A 27,728-nucleotide genomic window follows, 5' to 3' on the forward strand; every position below is an offset into this window, starting at 1 on the left:
GTGGCCCGGGGAAGCCCTGGAGATCTGGAGCAAGGCGGCAGAGGGGTGCTGGGGTTACCCAAGTCCCGCGCCCCCCCTAGGCCTGGCCAAGCAGGCCTCCGGCATGGCGGGGGCCTGCCAAACCTCCTCCTGCTGCTAGACTCCCGGCTCCCAGGAAGGAGAGATCCTTCAAGAAGCTGGGAGACCAGAAGCTCAGAGCCCCACCCTGACCCTCCCTAAGGAGCCGCATGGATAGTGGGGGAAAGCCTAGGGTACCTTCAAGCTCCACCAAGGGACCCAACTCTCCGGCTTGCCCAAGCGTGTGGCCCGGGGAAGCCCTGGAGATCTGGAGCAAGGCGGCAGAGGGGTGCTGGGGTTACCCAAGTCCCGCACCCCCCCTAGGCCTGGCCAAGCAGGCCTCCGGCATGGCGGGGGCCTGCCAAACCTCCTCCTGCTGCTAGACTCCCGGCTCCCAGGAAGGAGAGATCCTTCAAGAAGCTGGGAGACCAGAAGCTCAGAGCCCCACCCTGACCCTCCCTAAGGAGCCGCATGGATAGTAGGGGAAAGCCTAGGGTACCTTCAAGCTCCACCAAGGGACCCAACTCACCGGCTTGCCCAAGCGTGTGGCCCGGGGAAGCCCTGGAGATCTGGAGCAAGGCGGCAGAGGGGTGCTGGGGTTACCCAAGTCCCGCGCCACCCCTAGGCCTGGCCAAGCAGGCCTCCGGCATGGCGGGGGCCTGCCAAACCTCCTCCTGCTGCTAGACTCCCGGCTCCCAGGAAGCCTCTCTGAATTTTTTAAAGAAGAAGAATTAAGAAATGACAACAAAGTTCTGTGCAACAGTTGCAAAACTAGAAGGGATTTTTTCAAAGAAAACGTACTTATGGAAAGTGCCACCAGTACTTATAATACACTTGAAACTTTTTGCTTTTGATGGCAAACAAATAAATAAATTGCATACTTATGTAGATTTTCCTTTAGAAGACCTCAATTTAGAGGAATTCACTTCAGAGAATAAAAGGAAGATTAAGGAATACAACTTATCATCGGTGTCAAACCATTATGGTAAAGTTCACTATGGGCACTGTACTTCATACTGTAAATTGCTGCAAAAGAACACTGGATCAATTTTGATGACAAGAAGATCAAAAAAGTCCCTAATACATTGGTGATATCCACAGCAGCATACATCCTGTTTTATACTTCTTAAAGATCTACAATGAACACGAGATAATCATTTCACTTCCTTATCAGTTGCTACTAATGCTCTAGGATTCTTTCCACAGGCATGATCAATGAATATAGATTGAAAATCATGAATCCCCAATGTATTTCCTTGTAGGATGGATTTATGTCTTAATTTCATTATTGCTCTAGGTCTCAGTTAATCCTGAAATTTTACAAATTAATTTAGTCAAGGTTCAACTGAAAGAGAAATTTCTCATCATATTAATGTTGGTTTTCTCTCTAGGTATACTCATTTAACGACTTTTACTCTTTTTATTTTAACATCATTGCTTTATTTCCCTCAATTTAGGTTTTAAGACGCTGACATAATGATAATTTTAGGTGGACTTTCTTCACAGTGCTTCTTGCCTATGATTGATTATCATAAAGTTACTGTTATATAATAACTTTGTATATATTCCGATATACACTTATAGTAGAGTTTTTTATGTTTGTATTACGCATGAAATTCTCTTTCAGATCTGCTCTGCTCTTCCAAAAAAAATTTTTTTTGAATTTGAAACAATTGCCGGCTATTACATTGTAAGGCACTTTTAGTTGATTCAGCTGAATTCTCTTTTCTTTTGCTCTATTTTGGATCCTTTCCAACAAATATTTTTTAGTATGAGTGTTATGGCCATATTTTTTGTGAAGTCTGTATGTGTATGTCTTGTTTAATGTCTGCCTGTTTTTGCACCTTTTGTATATAGTTCCCTTTTCCCTAAATTTATCTTCCCCAATTTAGTCTTCCTTATCCTTCCTTCTCTCTTCCTAGTCCTTAACATTTTAATTTTCAGGATTCCCTTCACATGTGCAACTCATCTCCTTCACCCACAACTACAAGCTTCCTGATCTCGGCTGGAAGAAGAAATCCATGACTGTTGCAGTTTTACACCATGTATGCTGCAAACTTTTTGGAAATGAAGCCACCTGGAATTTGTGTCACAATATAACCCCAGAGAAAAGATCCATGGATAAGACCCACAGTCTCTGGATCCCAGTTAAACTCTGCTATCTGAATTTCTAGTTTTCCATCCACATACACAGTGCTAATGTTGACCATTTCTACAATGGCTACCCCAAGATTGCACCGATCCAAAAGGAAATGCAGAAGCCCAACCAACTCATGATCTAATAATGTAACGCTTGGGGTGCCCTAACACATGGATGACTGTACTGGCCTTTCTTCTTCATTCAGCTTGATGTTATCTCCTGTACAAGGCTTCAACCCGCTTTTCCTGACCCATCAAGTGTCTTCTGCCGGTCTTTTTGAAGTTCCAGACCCCTCATATTTACAGATTGGTATTGAACTCTGTAGAAATTTCATCTGTTGTTTTTCCTATAACTGTAATCCTTTGAAGTTATATTTGGTACTACACTTCTTTTGATTATCGTAATTAATGTTTTTCTATTTTAGTTTTTAATATTAGGAATCGATGTTGTATTACATTAAGGTTTTGCTTTCTTGACTTTAGGTTTGTGAGTTAGATATTATTGTCTATAATTTCCTAAATGATATTTTTGTCTGTTCTCAGGGTTTTTTGCATGGGCGCATCATAGGCAAAATACTAGGTTTATAGAAGGTTCCATCCATTTAGATGGGCACACAAGTTGTTTATTTACACAGGGAGGGTCTCTGCCTTAAACATTTTGTTTTGGTTTGTGACTTAAGCTCCCATCTATAAATAGTCTACATCAATTTCAGACATCTTATGGACTTCAGACAGGATTAAGAACTTGGACTAAGTTCAGATACCTATTGATCATCATCGCAGTGGCTCCCCACTGTGCAGAGGGTGTATGTGCCTCTTCTTCCGAAATAAAGGCCTAGTTCAATGCCCTCAAAGATGGGCTTTCTGGTCTACCTGAACTTGAATGAAAATGGAGCTGGAGAGATAGCATGGAGGTGAGGCTTTTGCCTTTCATGCAGAAAGTCATTGGTTCAAATGCCAGTATCTGCCAGGAGCGATTTCTGAACTTGGAGTCAGGAATAACTCCTGAGCTCTGCCAGGTGTGACCCAAAAACCAACAACAACAACAACTAAAGAAAAGGTGCTTCTTCTTGCCTGCTACACAACCTTTCTGGTGTCTCTTCGAAAGATCTATGTACGTCTTAGATTTATCTTCTCAGGAGCTTGTAGTTGATTCCTTGATACATGTTTCTGGTTTTAGACACCCTGTGCTTAGGTTAGAAGTTTTTCTTTACATTTTCCTGTGATGCGCTTATGCAAACAGCCGCTCTTATATTATTGACTAATTTTTCTTTTAATAATTGTAGACAATATTGTTTGTTTACTAAAAACAAACAGGGGAATTGTGTATGTAAATATTTTGGGGGATTACTATGTTACTCACCCTAAACTGATTGGTGATTGTGCCCTACCCTAGGGTGTGACCTGGCATTCTGCCCCCACCCTAGGGTAGGACCTGATTCTGCTTTCACCATTGGTTGGTATCTGATTCCACCATTGGTGGTACCTGAATCTGGAGTATAAAAACAGGGGTCTGTGGAAGGCTGGGGCATTTTGGCTGGAACTGAAGCTGAGTCTTTGGACTTCAGTTTTGTCCTCCGAATAAAGCGGATATTTCCACGAGCCTGACTGTCTGTGAGCTGTTTACCCGCCGTTTCACCTCAGAACCGTGGGCTAGACAGGGTGGCAGACGCGTGCTCTGAGCTGGAAGAAAAAGGCCTCATTCTCCATCCCACCATCAGTCAACCTCTTCAGGGGCTGACCTGCTACACAGATGGAACCAAAAAACGAGTGGCAGGGGTTAATCTCTCATATGAATTATTAATAGGAGAAAATCAATATTCAGATATACAGACACAAGCGGATTTACCAAAGGAAAACTCAAAAAAAATTAAAGACATTGCATTATCTGCATGGGAAAGAATTGATACTAACTTATGTAGAATTTGTGGCTTAACTCAAAGATGCTTTAAAAATACAAGTTAAAAATGATGAGGTGAGGAAATTTCTAGAAAAATGTTTGGCTTATAATGCTAATTCAGCTTGCAAATTGGTATTGGCTCCGTTGCAGGGAAAAGCTGATCTAAATGAATTTTTATATGCATGTAGGAATGTTTATGATATACCCCATTCATTAGCAAATTCAGATCAGGTGCAAACCTTTGCAATTACTAAAGGAAATATACCTCTTTACCAAAGGGGACAAAAACTTACCCAAAAACCAGGTCTCTGCCCAAAATGTAATACTGGTTACCACTGGGCGAAAGACTGTAGATCTGGAAATCCCCCTAATAGGAAGAGGTTTTAATACGAACCCAAGGAGACAATTTGCCTGTTACCATTGTGGAAAACAAGGGCATATTAAAAGGAATTGCTATCTTTTGTTAAATTCAGTTCCTCCAGGATCTACAATTAGAAAACAGGGAAACGCCTACAGGGCCAATCCCCAGGCCCTTACAAATCAGGGGCAAAGTCATCAAACCACAATTCTCCCCAGCCCAGCCCAAGAAGATTAATCTCAATTAATGAATTAACACATGCCACTGTGGGCAGTGCTGGGCTTGATATAAATTGCCCAGTGGACATTACAATTTACCCAGGAGAATGCCCTTATATATTACACACAGGCATAGTGGTACCACCCCCCCAGATACAATGGGTTTGAGTTTGGGCAGAAGTTCCCTTAATGTGGGGCCGGGTAGGTGGCGCTGGAGGTAAGGTGTCTGCCTTGCAAGCGCTAGCCAAGGAAGGACCGCAGTTCGATCCCCCGGCATCCCATATGGTCTCCCCAAGCCAGGGGCGACTTCTGAGCACATAGCCAGGAGTAACCCCTGTGCGTCAAACAGGTGTGGCCCAAAAACCAAAAAAAAAAAAAAAGAAGTTCCCTTAATGTAAAAGTTATATCAGTAACTACAGGTGTTATTGATTCAGATTCAAAGGGAGAAATTATTGTAGTTATCAATGTGCCAGTTACTTGGACTTTCAAAAAAGGGGAGACGATTGCCCAAATAGTAATAATACCTTATGTTAAATTTGGGACTTCAGATAAGAACTGGAGGTTTTGGAAGCACAGATCCAGGGGCTGCCAAAAACCCATTAGTGGCTCTGATTACTAAATGTAAAGATGAAAATCTAATGATTAAACTTAATATAGAAGGGAAATTCTTCAATAGCATGATAGACACAGGTGCTCAGGTCACTGTAATTTCTGATAAAGAATGGCCAAAATATTGGTCTCTGCAAGAAATTCCATATTCAGTAAAAGGAAAAGAAGGCCTGAGTTCTTGTTTGTTAAGCACAAGAACCATGGTATTTCATGGCCCAGAAAACCAAAAGGCTATAATCAGACCTCATGTGGGCCCATTCTCACCATCCCTGTGGGGCCGTGATTTTCATAAACAATGGAAGGCAGAATTCTATATTCCATTAGCTCAAGGTGAGGCTGAACCTTCTCCTGAATTAAAAACCCAAAATTTTTGGTAGGGGCCACTGCCAGAAAAACCCCAGCACCAATAAAAATATAATGGAAATCTGATGAACCAAATTGGATAGGCCAGTGGCCCCTTAAAACTGATAAATTAAAGGTGCTGACAAAATTAGTGGAAGAACAGCTAAAATTAGGACATATTGAGCCTTCGTTTTCTCAATGGAATTCACCTGTATTTACCATAAAAAAGAAATCTGGTAAATGGAGATTGTTAATGGATCTCAGAGCTGTGAATTTATCTATGGTACCTATGGGAAAATTACAGACAGGTTTATCATCACCTGTAGTAATCCCTAAGGAATGGCCACTAATTATAATTGATTTAAAAGACTGCTTCTATCATATTCCTATTCACCCAGATGATAAATACCGTTTCGCATTCTCAGTTCATTCTATTAATAATTCTCACCTTTGCAGGTGTTTTCAATGGACTGTTCTCCCTCAGGGCATGCTAAATTCACCAACTATGTGTCAATATTTTGTGTACAAAATTTTGAGCCCTGCTCGTGAAAAATTTCCTCAAGCTATAATTTATCATTACACCGATGATATTTTAATTACAATGAATAATGAAACAGATTTACAGAAATTATATGCATATATGATTAATTGTTTGAAAATGGCAGGACTGAAAATAGCTTTAGAAAAAATACAGACCATGCCACCATATCAATACTTGGGCTTTATTTTGGACAGAACATCAATACATCCTCAAAAAATTTTCATAAAAAAGAGAACCTTAAAACGCTTAATGACTTTCAGAAAATTTTGGGTGATGTAAATTGGCTCCGCCCAGCACTAGGTATCTTAAATGCAGAGCTGTTTAATCTGTTTAAAACTTTGGAAGGTAATCCTGCATTAGATAGTCCCAGAAATTTAACACAAGCTGCTAAAAATGAATGGGACATTTTCTTGAACAGACTGCAAAAATCATTTCTCTTAATATTTATCCCTGAAGAGAAGGTATTTTTATTAATTTTCCCTATAAAAGAAACACCTACTGCAGCTTTAATGCAACAGGCTGGTCCTTTGGAATGGGTGTATTTACATAACAAACAGCCTCAGTCTGTGATATCTTACCTGCAACTAATCTCAGAATTGATTATTGAAGCAAGACTCAGATCAATATCTTTGTTAGGTTTTGATCCAGATATAATAGTATTGCCTATACCAAAAATGGAAATTGAGTTAATATTACCTCTTAATGAATCTCTACAAAGGGCTCTCTCAGATTTTACAGGAGAGATTTCTTCTCATTATCCAAAAGGAAAGACCTGGGACTTTTTGAAAAAGTCTCAGTTTGTTATCTCTTCAATTGTGAGGGATTCTCCTATTCCCAATGCAAAAGTTTTCTATGTAGATGGATCAAGCGGGGGATGGGGCGGAATAACCGGAGAAAATATGAATATAACGATAGAAACCAAATATAAGTCTGCACAGAAAGTTGAATTAGCAACGTTAATTTATCTATTAGAAAATGTATCTGAAGCCATGAGTGTCGTTTCTGATTCTTTATATGTTGTTAATTTATGCCCGGTGATAGCCACTGCATCCCTCAATTCTCATAGTCCTATTATACATAATTTATTAAAAAAGTTACAACACATTATTCAAAAAAGAACTGAACCTATCTTCATCACACATATTAGAGCTCATTCAGGCCTTCCAGGGCCAATGGCTCAAGGAAATAAAATTGCTGATTTGTTGGCAATGCCTATATTTAAATCACCTGTAGAGGAACATTCAGCCTTACACACAAATGCTCGTCGTTTACATGTAAATTATCAAATTCCATGGAGGCAAGCGAGAGAAATTATAAAAAGTTGTAACATATGTGCCCCGCTCGCACAAAAGACTCACATAGCAGGAGCAAATCCAAGAGGCTTGCAGTCTAACGAATTGTGGCAAATGAATGTAACCCAAACAGACTTATTTCCCAAAAAACCATACCTTCATGTGGTAGTGAATACATATTCTCGATTTATTTGGGCAATTCCTATGTCTTCCCAAAAATCTAAGGCAGTTTGCAGTTTTCTTTTACAATGTTTTCCTGTTATGGGTATTCCGTATTCTATTAAGACTGATAATGGGCCCTCTTATATAAGTAAAACTTTTGAATTTTTTTGTAATGAATGGCAAATAAAACATCTTGAAGGAATTCCCCACAGTTGTCAAGGACAGGCAATTGTGGAAAGAGCTCATAGAACTCTGAAAACTCAATTGCAAAAAAATAGAAAAAGAGGTTTAACGCCAACGGAGCTGTTATCTTTGACACTCATTACACTAAATTATCTAAATTTACCTCAGAGAGAGAGCTATACAGCAGGGGAAAAACATTTTAAAGAAGATAATCAGAGACAAGAAACAACAAATATTCCAATTTGGATAAAAGAGGATAAAAAATAGATTGCTGGTTATCTCCTATTGAGAGGGAGGGGTTATGCTTATGTATCTACAAATGACAACCCTCCTAAGAAATTTTGGGTCCCCTTGCGCCTCGTTAGAAATCGGACTGGCGCTGATGATCAAGGTCAGGTTGCTAGGACTATAGATTCCTCCCCACATCAAGTACAGAGTGCTAAAGATATTGACAGTTGTGGTGCTGCTGAGGTGACTGGGAAAGTAGGTGAAGGATTAACTTTCATACCTCATATTCTCAGTGAATCTGACAAAAGTGAAAAATCCTTACAGTCTGGACTACAAACTGAAAAATAGACACCTGTTTTCACTGGATTACAAAATTTGGGTAACTCATGTTACATGAATTCAATATTGCAATGCTTGTATAATATTACAGACTTGACTCAGTATTTTTATCAAGATCATTATAAAAAAGATATTAACAGAGAAAATCCAAAGGGACATAAAGGTAAATTAGCAGATGAATTTGGTCATATTATCAAAATCATGGGAAATGGATGCCATAAGTATTTCAATCCTGAAAGCTTCAAAGCAACAATAAGTTTATTCAATGATCAATTTGCTGGACACAACCAACAGGATCCTCACGAATTATTAATGTTTCTTATAGAAGGACTACATCAAGATTTGCTTAAAAATTCAATAACAGAAGAAACTGTACACTTTATAGACAATGATAAATATGAACAATTTAGAGCTTGCAAATCTATTATCTATGGTACCTTTCAAAGACAGTTTAAATCTATAACACAGTGTCTTACATGTTACCAAAAGTCTGAGGTTTATGAAACATTTGTTCAGTTGTCCCTGGCTGTCAAGTCTGCAGATAAATGTACTTTACAGGAATGCCTTGTTAAATTTTTTAAAGAAGAAGATTTGAGAGATAACAATAGAATTCACTGTTATAATTGCAACACTAAAAGGAATTTAAAAAAAAACATATTTATGGTAAATACCTCCTGTATTGATAATTCATTTGAAACGTTTTGCTTTTGATGGAAAACAGATTAAAAATTATACACTTATGTGGATTTTCCTTAGGAAGACCTCAATTAGCAGAGTTCACTCAAGAAGATAATAACAAGATTGAAAAATATAATTTATCATCAGTATCAAATCATTTTGGTCAAGTTCATAATGGACATTGTACTTCATATTGTAAAATTGCCACAGAACAGTATTGGATCAATTTTGATGATAAGAAGATCAAGAAAATCCCTATTGTATCGGTAAAATCTACAGCAGCATATATCTTGTTTTATATTTCTCAGAGATCTACTATGAATACTTAATGATCATTTCCTTTATTTGTTGATTATCATTGATGTTTTACTGGTCATTTTTTAGGTATGATTTCTTAATAGGAATGAATAGATGAATTCTCATTGTGGTTGTTTGTATGATGTATTTATGCCTCAATTTCAGTATTGTTTTAGGTTACTATTAATTAGAAGATTTTGCAATATATTGATGTTACATAAGACCTATATGAAAGAAAGATTCTTAATCATGTTAATGTTGCTTTATGATTGTGTATGTTTATTTGGCAACTTTTGACTTTTCATTGTAACATCAGTATTTTATTGCTCTCAACATAGATTTGGAGATGGAGGTATAATTATAGTTTTATATAACCATAATTTTGGGTAGACTCTGTTCACAATGTTCATTATTGATGACTGATTATAATATATTTATTGTTTCATATTTGCATTATAGAATTTTATGGTCATGTTATGCATGAAATTCTTGATCGTCTAGATTCACTCGACATTGATTTAAAATTTTTTTTTGTTACTATAATTTTTTGTTATTTTGAAATATTCATTTAAACAGTTTTTTCATTATTGTATTTTCAAAGTGTTTTCTTTTTTCTTTTTGATTCATTTCAAAAATTTTTTGGCTTTATTTTGATTCCTGTCTAATAGATATTTCTGGCAATTATAAATGAGAGTTATTCCCATAATTTTGTATAGTATGTATTTGCACATTTATTGGTTTTGTCATTTTTGTTTATGGTTTTATTTTCCTGACACTTTATCCCTTAATTTATTATTTCTCACAATTCATCTTTTCTTCCTAGTTCTTAAAGTTTTATTTGTAGAAATCTCATCACAATTGCAAGCCTCCTGATATCGAACTGAGGAATACATCATTAACTGTTTCAGTGCTGTGTTCTATATCAAGTTACAACTTGTCTTTTCTGATTCATCAAATGTTTTTTGTTTTTTTTTTTTGTTTTTTTTTAAACTTTTTTTTTTTTTTGTGGTTTTTGGGTCACACCGGCAGTGCTCAGGGGTTATTCCTGGCTCCATGCTCAGAAATTGCTCCTGGCAGGCACAGGGGACCATATGGGACGCCGGGATTCGAACCGATGACCTTCTGCATGAAAGGCAAATGCCTTACCTCCATGCTATCTCTCTGGTCCCTCATCAAATGTTTTTGTTTGAACTTTTAGGAGTTCTATACTCCCTATCTTTTTAGTGTAATTTTGACTTGATAAAAATTTTAGCTTTTGTATTTGTATTTTTTATGATTAGAATCCTTTAAAGTATATTTAATTCTGTATTTTTGTAATTATTGTAATTAATGTTTTTTATTTATGATAATTAGTGTTTTTAATCTTATAAAATTGATGTTATATTTCATTTAAGTTTTGTAATTATGTAGTGTTGTATTGTATTGTATATTATTATTGTATTGTATTGTATACTATTATTGTTTGCTTACAAAAAAGGGGTAATTGTTGAGTAATTGTTGTAATATTGTTTTTGCCTGTCATCCCACCTGGATTTTCCAGGTGGGGGTGATTAAGGAAAGAAATAAATAGCTTGTTGGGGAGGCATAGAGAGCTCTTTTGCCAGAACTGACAGCTTGTTCGGTTTGCTTTTTGGAGCTGGCTGCAACTGACAAAAGACTTTCTTTGCTGAAACTTTGGTCCCCTAATCTTTTGCAATCGTTGATTATTTACTCCGGATATTATTATCAAAGTCTCCCCCAAAAGGGGGGACGGAAGAATGGGATTCAATTTATCTTTCTGGAAGTCATTCTTAGACTTGGAGACCATCAACAAGGGGTTTGACCTCCCCCCACAAGAACCACTTGTAAGTAGGTGCTGGTGTAATGGCAAGTTATTGCACTATAGATCTATTCTTACCTAATTGCAACCTTTTCACCTTTTTTACCCTTTGTCCTTAAGAAAAACTAAATGAACAAAAATGTTTTTAATTCATTTCCAATCATGGCAAAGAACAGCACACAAGTAATCAACTATGGGCTATGTTGAGAAGGTTGAATACTGGGGCTAGCATGGTGGTGCTAGAGGTAAGGTGTCTGCCTTGCCAGCACTAGCCTAGGACAGACAGCAGTTCGAACCCTTGGCATCCCATATGGTCCCCCCAAGCCAGGGGCAATTTCTGAGTACATAGCCAGGAGTAACCCCTGAGCATCACTGGGTGTGCCCCCCAAAAAGAAAAGGTTGAGTACTGTGTTTCATATCAGGACCTCCTTCATTAGTGCTCACCCCTGTGTTGAGAGCCAGAAGGGACACGACCACGGAATAGTCTCTTCTGATTTTCTGCATCAGGGAAAACAACTCCTCAGATAGCAGGAATTATCAGCATTTTCTGAGTCTATATTATCGAAGTTTAATCCACACACATTTCTACCTTTGTGCATTAGCAAGAAAACTTTTTCTCTGAGTTGATATTCATGTGTTAGTTGTAAATGAGAAAGAATATCACATCCCAAGATTTAGGATTCAATGGTCATCTCAGAGTTTTTTGATGTAGAAGTCACTGGTGAGGAAGGATCTCAGGTGAAGAGGGCATTCACAAGAAAGCATCCATGAGCCACTTCGAGAATTCAATTTTGACTATATTTTTGACTGTACATTTAGTTTATTTTGGAGGGAAATGGATACCATATTAGGGACTGTAATTATGGACTATGTCAGCCTATTCAGTGGTATGGGTGAGGGGCTTAAAACAGGGTGTATGCTTCTGTATTTAAGGAAGAAGGGCTGAGGGCATTAGGGAAAGCTGTATGTTAAATGATGTCACATGCTTTAGGTGGTTATAGTAAGCAAGACCATGTCTGGAGTGTCTTTTGAAAACTGTTCTATATGCATGCTTGTAACTTCATATTCTTGAGCGGAAACATGGCAGTAGACAGCAGAGAGTGGAGAAGACACTTTATGACTGTGGTCATGGCCACTTTTATAGTATCATATATTTAGAAATTTGTCAGTATCAAGGATGTGAGAAATATTCAGTCTCTGTAATTGTCCACGTGCTCTGACTGTATGCCCAGTTTTCAGTATCCAAGCTGAGTTTTCCTTAACAATTTTCACCTATCTCAAATGTAGGACATCAATCTTTGTGATGAACATACTTAGTTAGAGCACAGGGTGCCAATTCTCTGAGATAGGGGAATTGGGTCTTTTTAATCCTGGGCATTGATAAGTCTAGGTTGATACCATATTTCACACAAGTATGATATGATACCAAATATATTATGTTTGTCACATCTAATAGAGCCTCTATGTAGCACATTCAAACACAAAATGAAGATACATGTACATACACCCTGGTGAATTTGGGAATTGACAGCAACAAGTTATGGAATTATCTTAATATATTTTCATCACGGAGAATTTTTTTCAGAGATTTCTAGAAGTCTCTTTATCAGTTGATGTCTTACAATTTTCAATTTGCACAAATTATAGCTTCTACATTTTATTGGAAGTGTCATACCCAGTGGTGCTCAGGGGTTATTTATGTCTCTGCAGTCAGAAATTGCTCTTGGCAGGTGCGGGGATGATATGAGATGCCTGAAATAGAACTCTAGTCTATCCTGCATTGGTCGCACGCAAGGCAAACGCCCTACTGCTGTGCAATCTCTCTGGCCTAGACTTCACCATTTTTATTTACTTAAAGAAATGTGAGTTACAAAGTAATAGATAATTGGGTTTTGTGCATAAAAAACTTCGTCTATCCCAGTATCAGCATCAACTCCCATCACATGTGTTAGGAATTATAATCCATCATTTTCCTGCTGTTTTTGTTTGTTTGTTTGGTTTGGTTTGGTTTTTGGGTGACACTTGGCAGAGCTCTGGAGTTACTCCTGATTCTACCTCAGAAATCGCTCTTGGAAGGCTGAGGGGACCATATGGGGTGTCTGGATTAGAAGCAACAGCTTCTGCATGTAAGGCAAATGCCTTACCTCCAGGCTATCTCTCCCCACACCACCCCCACTTTTTGTTAACTGTTGTCATGATACAGCATTGCTAGATTTCTATTAACTCTGTGAGGCCAGTTGAAGGTAAGAAGTGAAAACTCACACAAGGAGAAAAAATTGCTCTATAGGACACTAAGAACATCCACATGTCTCTGTGGCCCACCAGAGGACACCGAAGTCCACACAATTTTCCCAGAATACACTTCAAATAAAGTTTGCCCAAACATTATTATGTGAGACAGTGTGACAATCCAGACTGTGTGTTATCTGAGTGTAAAAGAAACCTTAGAGAGAGGCACCTATGCTTCATGAGAAGATGGCAGGGCTGCTGATACCTCATGAATCCCTTGTGAAGTTTTTGGATGCAAGTCTAGGGCTCATATATTTCTACTATAATCTTGTATATATTTTTGATTCTCATGGACACATTGTTTTGTTATCAACTGAGCAATGTGCTGAAAAATCACTCCTGGCTGTTGTTGAATACCAAAGGTGACATGGCAGATCACTCCTGGTTGGCTATATGCAGGCAAGCATCTTTCTATATTCTAACTTAGGACTCATGATTTATTTAATTTATATAACTGAAACCAACTACAAACATGACTCATATTTTACTGAAGCATATATATTATTTATTTCTCGGTTATTTAGCACCAGTAGAAGTATAGATTTCTTTCCGGGAACACATTTTTCCTTTATTATTTTCATATAGTAATGTCCACAAGGGCCATGTCTGTGCCTGGTGCCAGGTGCAGGAGCAGGTTAGAGTCATGCCTGGACATGTGCAGCAGTGGAGATGGGGTGGGTGGAGAGCTGCAGCTCTGACCTCCTGGTTGGAGGGGAAGCTGCAGTTCGTCCTCTGGTCGGTAGAGAGCACCACTACCAGGAGAGATAAAAACCTAAGGCAATTTTGGAATAGAAATGCAAAATACAGATTGTGGCTCATCCTATGTCAAAATCCACCTGTGTCCTAAGGGGGAAATATATATATATATATATACACACATATGTATATATATACATATATGTATATATATGAACATCGTTATAAATGACTGTGTTCTACTTATATATTTTACTCTTATTCTGTCCCAGGTAAGTTTCCAAACAAGATACAGCTGCAGTCATTTGGTACAGTATGCTCAATGTGTTCATAAAAAGATACATGGGGAATTATTCTGTTTTGCTTTGTTTTGGGGGCTATATCCAGCAGTGCTCAGGGATTACTCCTGGCTCTGCTCTCCATTCTTGGGGCTAAAGAGACCATAAAGGATGCCTGGAGTCAAACTCAGCGTGGCCACATCAAGGCAAATCTCCTACTTGCTATGGTATCACTCCATGCCCATATGTTGTTTGAATTATAATTAGAAATTATATGACTTCCTTCACACTAATGACAGGAGTGGTGGATGGTCTGCTCAGTGGGTCTATATGAGGGAAGTTGCTTGCAGAAAATTCTGGTAAGGGAGCTGGAGAAGCATGGACGTAGGTCGTTTGCCTTGCATGCAGAAGGACGGTAGCACAAATGCCGACATCCCATATGATTCCTCTGAGCCTGCCAGGAGCAATTACTGAGAATCAAGCCAGAAATAACCCCTGAGCTCTGCCGAGTCTAAATCAAAACCAAAAAGCAAAAGCAAAACAAAAAACGGTAAAAAGAAAATTCTGATAAATGACGTCATAGAGTCCACAAAGAACAAATATATGTTAGAGGCAGGAGACTACAACAGATAGGGCATTTGCCTGACATTCAGTCAACACAGGTTCAATCCCTGGCAGCCCATATGGTTCCCTGAACACTGACACTAGTAATTTCTGAGTGCAGAGCTAGGTTGTTTGCTTCAAAAAACGTAGTAAAAGATAATTGCAAAAACTATACTTTCAGGGAACATTTCTACAGTAACTAGAGAAGTTTCTCTGATCATGTAGCACCAGAAGCCACGAGGAGGAGCCAGAGTGTCCTCTTCTGAGTGTGAAGCCAGGTCTAGGTGTCGCTTCTGCAGCTGCCTTTGGCCATTGATGATCGTTCTCCCTTTCCTCTGGAAGGGGTAGAGCAGGGGTCTCAATCTAGCGGCCCACGGGCCATTTGCTGCCCTCCGTACAACATTTTGTGGCCCTGCCCTAGAGGAACCTTTTTTTGTTTTGTTTTGTTTTGAATTAGTTGTTTGGGTGACACCCCCCAATGTTCAAGACTTACTACTGACTTTGTACTCAAGGATCACCCCGACTTTGTCTCCTGAGTCCCCCAGGTAACTTGAGTTTGAGATCCCTGGGGTAGAGGGAGAGGATGCAGTCTGAGTGGTATTTTAAAAAAATTCTTTAAAAAATAAAAATCGGGCCTGGAAAGATAGCACAGTGGTGTTTGCCTTGCAAGCAGCCGATCCAGGACCAAAGGTGGTTGGTTCGAATCCCGGTGTCCCATTTGGTCTCCTGTGCCTGCCAGTAGCTATTTCTGAGCAGACAGCCAGAAGTAACCCCTGAGCACTGCCGGGTGTGACCCAAAAAACCAAAAAAAAAATAAAATAAAAAAATAAAAATCATCATTCCAAGTGTTTGTGTCTCAAATTTTGCTATTATTTTTTAGACTTGCTAGTTATTTTACACACTCAAAACAACTTAAAAAAAAAGACCTGAAAAGTCCCGGTAGTTTAAACCTGTGTCTAAAATAAAAACCCAAGGTCAGAGAAAGAAAGAGAGAAATAAATTTTCTGCACAGAAGCAGGCAGGGAAACTAAGATAATTGATCATGATATTCGGACACTGTTAAAGGGGGTATAGAGAGAAAAAAGTAGATAGGACACTCTTCAAAACTTTCATGGTCACATTTACAGTGTCCCTTGTGTTAAAAATCGGTGTTTGTCAGATCTGTGAATTCCTGATCTTAGTTGTATCTATCCCTTTGCAAGGAGACGATCATGTCTCATCACAAACACAATCTCTGAGGTGCCCAGAAGGGCTAGCAACATCCAGAAACAGGCTGTTGAAAATCTCAGGGTTTCCATCCCTCAATAAACCCAGGATTGATCAATGCATGTTGAGGCTACTTGGGGTTTTATATCTCCTTTCAAACTTTACTACAAAGAATTCGAGTGATATGTCCCTAAGTTATGAGGTACTTTAAAATCTGGAAGTAAAGGCATGAAAATGCAATTTATTTCCCTCAAAATAAAAGACGGTACCCAGGAACAACTGCAGAGATGTGTCAGAGAGTTAGCACAGATGATAGGACCTTTTTCTTGCAGACAGCCCATGCTGGTACAATGCTCAGCATACCATATAATCCCCAGGGAGTTAAAATTAATCTCACAATGCAAAGCAGCCTAGGAAATGCCCCTAGAGAGCTGGCCCAAAGTTCTTGTTTGACAATTTCAAACATGTTTGTGTTGTTTTCTTGCCTTAAGTATAAATACAATATTAAACCTCCTTTATTTACTTACATTCAAAACAAGGACAGTTTGTTAAAAAAAAACCTGTGGAAATGTTGAGGTTTTCAGGAAAAAAACTAAAGGGTAACAACCCAGAATGCACCAGCATATACTTCAGAGTGGTTTTCCTGCTAGACTCTGGGAAGTTCCAGTGGATTTAACAACATGGAAATAGTGGATGAAAAGATACATTCCACGGAAAATCTATCCTTCTATAGGCTGGTGCAGAATAATTGAGAGGTACTTTGTTATATGCTTTAATAAATCATGAGTTATAAGTTACCATATAGGCAAGGCACTTGACTGCATATAGATAACCTAGTAGTGATCTGCTACCATATTATATGGTGCCAATATACAGCAGTGATTCTCTGGTGCAGAGATTAGTTGAGCAAAGACCAATGGACCCACAACATTGAAGAATTAATACAAACATATATAAGCCCTATACTCACATCCAGAAAATTCATGTGGAAGTCAGGAGGCATCAGCAGTCCTGCCATCCTCTCACCAAGCACAGTTGCCTCTCCCTCAGGTGTATTAAACACTCAGGATGTGTGATGTCACACTGTTTCACACAGTTATAAAGGGCTATGTCTTCAGGTCTCAGACTGTTCATCCCATATGTCCTGTGATGGTGGGCCAGACAGCAGTGAAGGTGACTCTACCCATGAATTACTGTGCATAGACATAATGATCATTTCTGCTGATATAATGAGAGTGGAACACGCTCGTTGGAGACCCCTGGACCTGCACTCAGGAAACATCACAGGTATAAAAAGAAGATCGGCCATTGATGGAGCCAGATAGTGAGCAGAAAAGCACTGTCCCATCCATTGAAGTCTCGATAAAGCATCTATCCCTCTATTTGTATCTCTCCCTCTATTTCTATTGAAAATGGACGTTTCCCCAGCCACTTATAGCTAGCGACTCTCTCTCTGGCCTTGGGTGGGGAGTGACCTCAGACTTAAGTGAGAATAAAGATACTCCCTTTTTCTCTCAGTTTCAGGTAGACAATCATTTACAAGTAGGAATCTTTGGATTGGCGTGATGCTCCTGGCAGTTTATTCCCATGGACCCTTTGAGCCTTGTAGCACCAGATGCTGAAAGACTGGGAATTCTGCACCATGCAGTTCTGCCAGCTTTGGGGCTCTGCAGCATTGCTGCACCTGTATAGCAGGCTGACATACAGTTCATTGCAGTCTCCTGTAGAAGCCTGGACAGTTGTAGATAACCAGAGTATCTGCAGGCTGAGAAACAGTGATTATTCTACAAAATTCTACATACACCATTACCTGGGTTTATAACTCCCATCTACTCAAACCTTTCCCACAATTCTGCTGATTCTGCTCTCCCAGCTGTGGTTCAGTTAGTTGACCTGGATTCAGAGCTCGAAGATTGGGTGGAATGGAAGAAGCCGAAGCCAAAAACACACTGCATGTCTGAGCACAATGCTCTGTGTGGGTCCTGACTCCAGAGATGCAGGCTCTCCTCTGGTCATACAGGAAGGCACTTTCCACTATGTTCAGCACCTCAGCCTCCATTGGGAAAATGCAACGTCTCCAGGAGCTTTGGGGTCTCATAATTTAACCCCAAGGGATTGAGGAGAATTGGGTCTTGAAGCAAACATTAACTATGGAAATAATCCACACAGATAGAAGGGAATAAAGCAGACTGAGGAAAGTTCCACTACCACCCTTCGACTGCTAGCAAGAGATTTAAGTCAGTCAGCCCATTTGTAAAAAATATTGCAACCCATTTCACCCAGCTATGGAGTCTTTATTGGAAAGAGAAAGACAACCCTCTAGGGTGGAGAAAAGGGTAAGGGAACAATCCAAAAGATGCTTCAACACAAAGTTGCTCCCTTCCAATGAGTGACAAGCACCAGCAGAAAAACAGAATGGAAACCCGGTTATCCCAACAGTGGTAGAGCAGTGCACCCTTGTATATCTCTGTCTCTCAGGAAACCTCCAGGCAGTGTGACTGCTGTGGACAAAGCAGATCTGCAGGCTAGATGGCGGAAATGGTCAGTTCAAGAGATGGACACAAAGATGTAGAAGATGCACCTCTCCAGCTTCTCAGTCAGGTAGCTGAGGTCACCGTTGCGATTTACAAAGTCATTTCTAGTTGAGTTTTCAACATAAAATGTTGATTCTTGGGGCCGGGAAGGTGCTGCTAGAAGTAAGGTGTCTGCCTTGCAAGTGCTAGCATAAGACGGACTGCGGTTCGATCCCCTGGGGTCCCATATGGTCCACCCAAGCTAGGGGCAATTTCTGAGCGCATAGCCAAGAGTAATCCCTGAGCGTCAAATGGGTGTGGCCCAAAAACCAAAAATATGTTGATTCATTATGTTAAAGAAATCAAATGTGTCCTGTCAATCCATCTTTGGAAATTTACAAAAATTGTGCTATAATGATTATCATGAAGTTATTTCTTGTATCAATTTCCAAATAGAATAAAATATTCATAACAGCTCAGAAAACATGAACAATTTCCTTCCCCGGATGCTACTTCTGAAGATTTTATCTGAGAATTGGACATTCCATATTTGAAGGATAGCCTCCAGGCCTCTGAGCTTCCTCTTGGGTGGTAGCAGGAAATGTTGGGTTGCGAGTGTCCCCTGCTGGCCAGAACTGCCCTGCAGAAAGAATCCTGTCTGGGTTCCCAAGCACTATCATCTTCACAGTCCTGCTTGAAGTATCATAGGGGACTCTGAGGGAGTGAACTGTGGCCTGTCCTAAGTCAGTCGTGTGCAAGACAGACACCCTACCATTCGCACCCTGCTCCAGCCCATTTGGGAGCTTTGAACTTTTCTTTTTTTATAATTTTTTATTTTGAATTATGAGAACAAAAGATGCAAAGAAAGAGGATAAGGTAAAGTTACAGTGGAGGGACAATCACCCATAACATAATTTTCAGAAGAAGTCCCCTTGCTGATATCTTAACTTTGAACTTTCAGCCAAAGAAAGTTACGATAAATAAAACAGAATCCATGTGCAATTACTTTGTCCCTCAAGTTCCCAGATTGTAGCACATTATAATATTTCTTAACAGCACACAAGGCAATCTAAAGCCATCAAACTTACATAACTCCTTAAATATTAGAGGCATAGTATTTTTTACATTTCCATGTACATGCATATTAGCTTAAGTTAACCTCAAATTTTAAGTGGGTGCGTTTTAAGGATTAGTCAAAGGAGCACAGTAAAAACGGTGTTAGAGTGGCAATTGTTGTTTGCATAGGCCCACCAAACTATGAGAGGCATGGAAAGGAATAACTTTGGCCTAAATACAAAGAGATCCTACCCCTGAAGTTTCCTGGCATAACACCAGCTCTAGGCCTCAGGCAAGTTATCGTCCGATCCAAGACATTGTCCATAGCGCCAACACACTTATCACACAGTCTCTGTTGTTGGTATCATGTTTCTGTATTAAAGATTCTGGAATCTGCATGTCCTACATTGAAGTCATGATGTGGAGTGCCTTCTCGTTTCACCTCACCATGAAAGGGCAATGCAGGAAGCCCTGTCCTGTAAGCAGGTTGTTGTTAAGTCTTCTCAGTGTTAAGGGAAGTCTCTTTTGAGCAGGACGATGTCTGAGCAGTGGTAGGGTCTTCTGTGGTAGAGGATTGCTTCCATGTGATGTTATAGACAAACCTCACCATTAAGGGGCAATACAGCAAGCCCTGTCCAGTAAGCAGGTCATTGTTCTTGTTGTCTTCTCAGTGTTAAGGGGTGTCTCTTTTGAGTAGATCGATGTCAGAGCAGCTGTAGGGTCTTCCCTGGTACAGGAATGCCTCCGGGTGATGTTATATACAACCTTGGATGTTTTGTAAATGTCTTCTGTAGATCAAGGGGTAAATGGAGAATGCCCATTCTTCTGAGGCCTGTGCCAGGTCTTTATGTCAATGTTCAGGGTGTAAGGTCTCATTGCACTACAAGATTTGTGTGTTCCCATTTCTATTAGATAAGAACTTATTGGTATGTATAGTATTTTCCCATGTTAGTGTGCCTACGCAAAACAAGATATAAAGCCACGTGGTGCTATCAGATATATGGGGGCATAAGAACATTTCCAACAAGACCCATGACTTGGTTCAAACATAAGTATTAAACTGAGGGATTCTTTCACACCAAATTCCATATTGAGCAGTCCACAAAGAGAAGATAAAAACATGGGGAGGGATCATCACTGTATAAGAAAGTATTCAGCAAAAGTTATAGCCGTCAAAGAAAACACCCATAAAATGTTGAAAAGATATGTGTCCTTTTTATGCCTTTTAAAATAGTTGGGTGGGTGTTAACTCCAGGGCACCACTTCGGTCTGTGACTTAGGACTCAATAGTACTTAAGTTAGAAAGGGTAAAAAAGGATTAATGATGATAGGAGTTAAAGAAGTTAAAGAGAAATATGAACTTATGAAGGGGTATGCAAAAGGGCAGAGTACAAAATGGACATTCTGCATACATAAAAACATAATTCAATGATAGTGAGTTCTATTAATGTTTCTTGTGAGAGTACTATTAATGTTTCTTGTGAGAGTACTATTAATGTTTCTTGTGAGAGTACTATTAATGTTTCTTGCGAGAGTACTATTAATGTTTCGTGTGAGAGTACTATTAATGTTTCTTGCGAGAGTACTGTTAATATTTCTTGTCAGAGTACTATTAATGTTTCTTGTCAGAGTACTATTAATGTTTCTTACGAGAATACTATTAATGTTTCTTGCGAGAGTACTATTAATGTTTCTTGCGAGAGTACTATTAATGTTTCTTGTGAGAGTACTATTAATGTTTCTTGTGAGAGTACTATTGATGTTTCTTGTGAGAGTACTATTGATGTTTCTTGTGAGAGTACTATTAATGTTTCTTGCGAGAGTACTATTAATGTTTCTTGCGAGAGTAATATTAATGTTTCTTGTGAGAGTACTATTAATGTTTCTTGCGAGAGTACTGTTAATATTTCTTGTCAGAGTACTATTAATGTTTCTTGCGAGAGTACTATTAATGTTTCTTGTCAGAGTACTATTAATGTTTCTTGCGAGAGTACTATTAATGTTTCTTGTCAGAGTACTATTAATGTTTCTAGCGAGAGTACTATTAATGTTTCTTGTGAGAGTACTATTGATGTTTCTTGTGAGAGTACTATTAATGTTTCTTGTGAGAGTACTATTAATGTTTCTTGCGAGAGTACTATTAATGTTTCTTGCGAGAGTACTGTTAATGTTTCTTGTCAGAGTACTATTAATGTTTCTTGTGAGAGTACTATTAATGTTTCTTGTGAGAGTACTGTTAATGTTTCTTGCGAGAGTACTATTAATGTTTCTTGCGAGAGTACTGTTAATGTTTCTTGTCAGAGTACTATTAATGTTTCTTGTGAGAGTACTATTAATGTTTCTTGTGAGAGTACTATTAATGTTTCTTGCGAGAGTACTATTAATGTTTCTTGCGAGAGTACTATTAATGTTTCTTGCGAGAGTACTGTTAATGTTTCTTGTGAGAGTACTATTAATGTTTCTTGTGAGAGTACTATTAATGTTTCTTGTGAGAGTACTGTTAATGTTTCTTGCGAGAGTACTATTAATGTTTCTTGTGAGAGTACTATTAATGTTTCTGTGAGAGTACTATTAATGTTTCTTTCGAGAGTACTATTAATGTTTCTTGTGAGAGTACTATTAATGTTTCTAGCGAGAGTACTATTAATGTTTCTTGTGAGAGTACTATTGATGTTTCTTGTGAGAGTACTATTAATGTTTCTTGTGAGAGTACTATTAATGTTTCTTGCGAGAGTACTATTAATGTTTCTTGTGAGAGTACTATTAATGTTTCTGTGAGAGTACTATTAATGTTTCTTGCGAGAGTACTGTTAATGTTTCTTGTGAGAGTACTATTAATGTTTCTGTGAGAGTACTATTAATGTTTCTTGCGAGAGTACTGTTAATGTTTCTTGTGAGAGTACTATTAATGTTTCTTGCGAGAGTACTATTAATGTTTCTTGTGAGTGTACTATTAATGTTTCTTGTGAGAGTACTATTAATGTTTCTTGCGAGAGTACTGTTAATGTTTCTTGTCAGAGTACTATTAATGTTTCTTGTGAGAGTACTATTAATGTTTCTTGTGCTATCGCCCCTGCGCGATTTTGAAAATATAGACTGGAAAGAGATTACCAGTGCCAGCCAAACCTCCTCCTGCTAGACTCCCGGCTACCAGGAAGGAGAGATCCTTCAAGAAGCTGGGAGACCAGAAATTCAGAGCCCCATCCAGACCCTCCCTAAGGAGCTGCATGGATAATGGGGGAAGGCCTAGGGTACCTTCAAGCTCCACCACGGGACCCAACTCACCGGCTTGCCCAGGCATGTGGCCCGGGGAAGCCCTGGAGATCTGGAGCAAGGCGATAGAGGGGTTCCAGGGTCACCCAAGTCCGGCACCCCCACTAGGCCTGGTCAAGCAGGCCTCCGGCATGGCGGAGCCTGCCAAACCTCCTCCTGCTAGACTCCCGGCTCCCAGGAAGGAGAAATCCTTCAAGAAGCTGGGAGACCAGAAGTTCAGAACCCCACCCAGACCCTCCCTAAGGAGCTGCATGAATAATGGGGGAAGGCCTAGGGTACCTTCCAGCTTCACCAAGGGACCCAACTCACCGGCTTGCCCAGGCATGTGGCCCGGGGAAGCCCTGGAGATCTGGAGCAAGGCGGTAGAGGGGTGCTGGGTTTACCCAAGTCCCGCACCCCCACTAGGCCTGGTCAAGCAGGCCTCCGGCATGGCGGGGGCCTGCCAAACCTCCTCCTGCTAGATTCCCGGCTCCCAGGAAGGAGAGAGCTTTGAACTTTTCAACCTGACTTCAGAATTCTACTACAGATGACGTTTTATAATTTCTCAGAAATTAATACAATCATGAGGTTGAAGAGATAGCCCCAACTAGGGCTGGAGCTATGGGACATAGGGAAGGGCTAATGCATTGTTTGTGCCATGTCAGGGTTCAATCCCAGGCATCGCCTATGGTCCCTGAGGCATCAGGAGTAATTCCTATTTGCAGAGCAGGACAAACCCCTGAATATTGCCAGGTGTGTTTCTAGAAGTATAATGATTTTAATGATATTATTTTAGCAGATTCCTGTAAAACAATAATGAGTATATTTTTCTTTTTTAAATGTTGTGATTTGTGGGGCACACCAGGTCACTCTCAGAGGTTATTCCTGGCTATGCACTCAGAAATCACTCCTGGCTTGAGGGACCAGGCGATCAAACCATGGTCTGTCCTATATTAGTACTTGCAAGGCAAACGCTCTACCACTTGTGCCATTGCTCAAGCCCCCTCTTTTAAACATTTTATATATTCTCGGTGTCCCCACTAGGCCATGCTCATATTCACTCTTACTTTTTGCTCACTAGTCACACTCGGTAAGTAGTGTCTGGATGGGACCGGGATTCGAACCACCATTTGTCTGCATGCAAGGCAAACACACTACCTTCATGCTATCTCTCTGGCCCCCAGTAGTAACTCCTAAGTGCCAGCAGATAGGACCCAAAAATCAAACAATACCCCAAAAGATAGATAGGGGAGGTTAAGTAGCATTCAGTGAGTAACATGGGGAGCCCATGTGAATCGATGCTTTTTGACATTTATATCTGTATAAGTTTTAGTTTTGTGTTTTCTTTTATTTTGGGGCAGTGACAAATGAGAATTGAATCTGTCAATCTGGACAAGAACTGTCCTAAATAAAATAAAATAAATTTATATGAATAGTCCCCCTCATTAAGAGGAGTATATCTCAGTGTCTAAAATGGAAAAATGTATCATACAAAGAAATAAATTATCTGTCCAGAGCAGACAGATGAGAAGTCAACAGTAAAACTGCATACCAATAATAAAAACTGACAATATTAAGGAACATGTCCATTGTATTACTAAAGAACAATGTATGAATAATGTTATAAGGTATTTTTAAGAAGTTTTTAATTCATAAAATATAGTATAAAATGTAGGTGTCGGGCCCAGAGAGATAGCACAGCGGCGTTTGCCTTGCAAGCAGCCGATCCAGAACCTAAGGTGGTTGGCTCGAATCCCAGTGTCCCATATGGTCCCCCGTGCCTGTCAGGAGCTATTTCTGAGCAGATAGCCAGGAGTAACCCCTGAGCACTGCCGGGTGTGGCCCAAAAACGAAAAAAAAATGTAGGTGTCAATGTATGGCAGTTGGACTTTAAAATATCCCTTGGTAATCCCACTGGATGTTAGTTGAACCTGCATATGACCCTGGACATACCCCATTTCATCCTGGATATAAATGGAAAGAGACAGGCCTTTGCAGGGCAGCTTAGGATAGTGACCAAGCAGGGTCAGAGATATAGCATCGGAGAGATGCTGCCTGCTTTGTATCTATTCCTTTCTATTTTTCTTTGAACCAACTCTCTCTATGGGCAACTCTGGCTGGTGAATTCCACTCACACTCTGAAACCCCCGAGTGCTGGATTTGAACCCCAGCAAACCATATAGTCCACCCAAGCAAGGAGCAATTTCTGATTGCAGCTCCAGAAGTAATCCCTAAGCGTCACCAGGTGTGATCCCAAAACAAGAACAAAATCAAAGTGTAAACACACAGATTGCAAAATACCTCAAATCAAATGTTTCCTATCAATGAGCAGAGCAATAGAGGCTATGTCATTCAGAAAGATCTCTGTGAAAGCAGGTTCTGTCATCCTAGTTTTTCAAACAGGTACTTTCCTTCAAACACATCAAAGGATAAAGTAAAATCTCATGCTTCAAACAATCAGTCATAGACATTTCAGAGAAAATCTGCATAATACCTCAATTCTTGTTGAATTGAGCATATTAGATTTTCACTTATTAAGATACAAAATAATTGAAATCTAATTAAAAAGTTTACCCCTATAGGAATTACAAAATTAACAAATGCTTCCCGATAGTCACTGCGAGTGCACAGCTCTCATGATGGACTGGACATGGAGAATTCTTTCTGCACTCCCTGGGCACAGGTAAGAGTTACTGTCCCTGGACTGAGAAGGGAACTAGGTCCACTCGGAGGAGTCCTTTAGTCGTGTGTCTGTCCACAGGTGTGTACACACAGGTGTAGCTAATACCAAGACAGCTACTGCATTCTGGCGATGAGATGTGACACCTTGGATATTAGTAAAGATTTGCAAGGCATCTGTTAATGGATCAGTTTATGGATGTTGTCCAAGATCCATGGACTAAAGTTTGTTGGATGGGAGATTTAAATGCTTGTCAGCATGTAGAACTTTGTAGAATAACTGCCATTTTCAGGCTGTAGTTACTGTGGTTTTCAAGAAGGTTGCCAGAAAGATTAGTCAATAGTAGGCAGCTTTGCACAATCAGAGGGGAATTGCTATTAAGACTTAAGGGATCACAATGACAATGATAGTTGGAAATAATCCCTCTAGACAATAACTGGGTCCTGAAAGGAAATAAAGTGATCAGCATGATATACATTCAGCAACAAAAATATTGCAAACCAATGTTTTAAATGAATGAAAGGAAGAGATAAACAGAAATATATATCTGCCCCAGTGGCAGGCAGGGGTTCCGATGGGAGTGAAACTGTCTTCTTGGATGCCACTGCTGTTCACATGTGGTAGTAGCTACAGATTCAGGGTGCTAAGAGCAGGAGGTGGGAATCAGGACCAGGGACTTTGGAAAGAAAATCTCTCCAGAAACCCCAGCACACACCGAGACCTCTGAACTTATTTGTCCAAGCAGCAATGGCTGCTGATTGGTGAATCTTGCTCAAGCTCTGACTACAGAGAAACAAAAAAGTAGATTATTCTGATGTCAATCAACTTCCAGCAGGAAACTTAAATGCCATGCTCCAGTTATTTAACAGACATATCCTGGCCTGGAACTGTAAATCTATTCCTATTCAGAAATGGCAGATCAATTGCAAAGAAACATAAAACAGATCCATCTTTGGGTCTTATTTAGAGCACAGAGTGCAGCCAATAAATATCTCTGTAAAACCAGGGTAATACCCGCACAGAACTGAAAGAAAATGCCCATATCTGTAACAGCTCAGGAGATTATAAGCAATGTTCATCCCTGGATGCTATTTCCAATTATTTTTTGTCTGGTAACTGGACATCCCAAAACTTAAAGAAAATTTTCTGAGGCCAGGGGCTAGATAGATAGCATGGAGGTAAGGAATTTGCCTTTCAAGCAGAAGGACAGTGGTTCGAATCCCAGCATCCCATATGGTCCCCTGTGCCTGCCAGGAGCGTTTTCTGAATGTAGAGCCAGGAATAACCCCTGAGTGCTGCCGGGTGTGACCCCAAAACCAAATAAATAAATAAATAAATAAATAAATAAAACTTGCATGAATGAAGAACATTTTTGGGCCGGAGAGGTGTTGCTAGTGGTAATGTGTCTGCCTTGTAAGAGGTAGTGTAGGACGGACCGTGGTTTGATCCCCTGGCGTCCAATATGGTCCCCCCAAGCTAAGAGCTATTTCTGATCGCATAGCCAGGAGTAACCCCTGAGCATCAAACGGGTGTGGCCCAAAAACCAAAAAAAATCTCTGAGGCCTTAAACATGGTCATGGTGTTATGCTGGAATTTTGGGTCCTGAGTGGCCACTGCTACCCAGTCCTGTCCTGCAGGGAAGATCCTGCCTGGGGTCTCTAGCAATATCATCCTCATAATCCACTCTGGGGAGCTGTGATCATTGGGGCATAACTTCAGAATACTCTGGTCTCAGTTTTTGGGTCAAACCTAGCAGCCTTCAGGGAATAATGCTGGCTTTACGCTCAGAAATTGATCCTGGCAGGATTGGGGGACAATATAGGATACTTGAATTCAAAACACTGTCCTTCTGCATGCAAGGCAAGCTGCTTATCTCCATGCTACCTCTCTGGCCCCTACTCAAGTTTATTACAATTCATATCACATTGGTACAATAGCATTAACAACATAATGTTGATATTCTAACAGTTTTTCGATTTAACATCTAGTCCAA

General features: G+C 39.8%; 1 protein-coding gene and 1 non-coding gene across 2 annotated transcripts in view; one reads left to right on the forward strand and one right to left on the reverse strand.

Annotated features, from left to right (window-relative positions):
* Window positions 1–27,728, reverse strand: part of LOC126000525 (zinc finger protein 345-like) — a 291,551-nt gene that overhangs the window by 238,357 nt on the left and 25,466 nt on the right. The window lies entirely within an intron of this gene.
* On the forward strand, window positions 15,194–15,399 carry LOC126000527 (small nucleolar RNA U3). Its single transcript, XR_007492780.1, has one exon. It is a non-coding gene; the product is annotated as a small nucleolar RNA U3 (small nucleolar RNA).

The sequence above is a fragment of the Suncus etruscus genome (assembly GCF_024139225.1).
Source record: "Suncus etruscus isolate mSunEtr1 chromosome X unlocalized genomic scaffold, mSunEtr1.pri.cur SUPER_X_unloc_1, whole genome shotgun sequence".
Classification (NCBI taxonomy): domain Eukaryota; kingdom Metazoa; phylum Chordata; class Mammalia; order Eulipotyphla; family Soricidae; genus Suncus; species Suncus etruscus.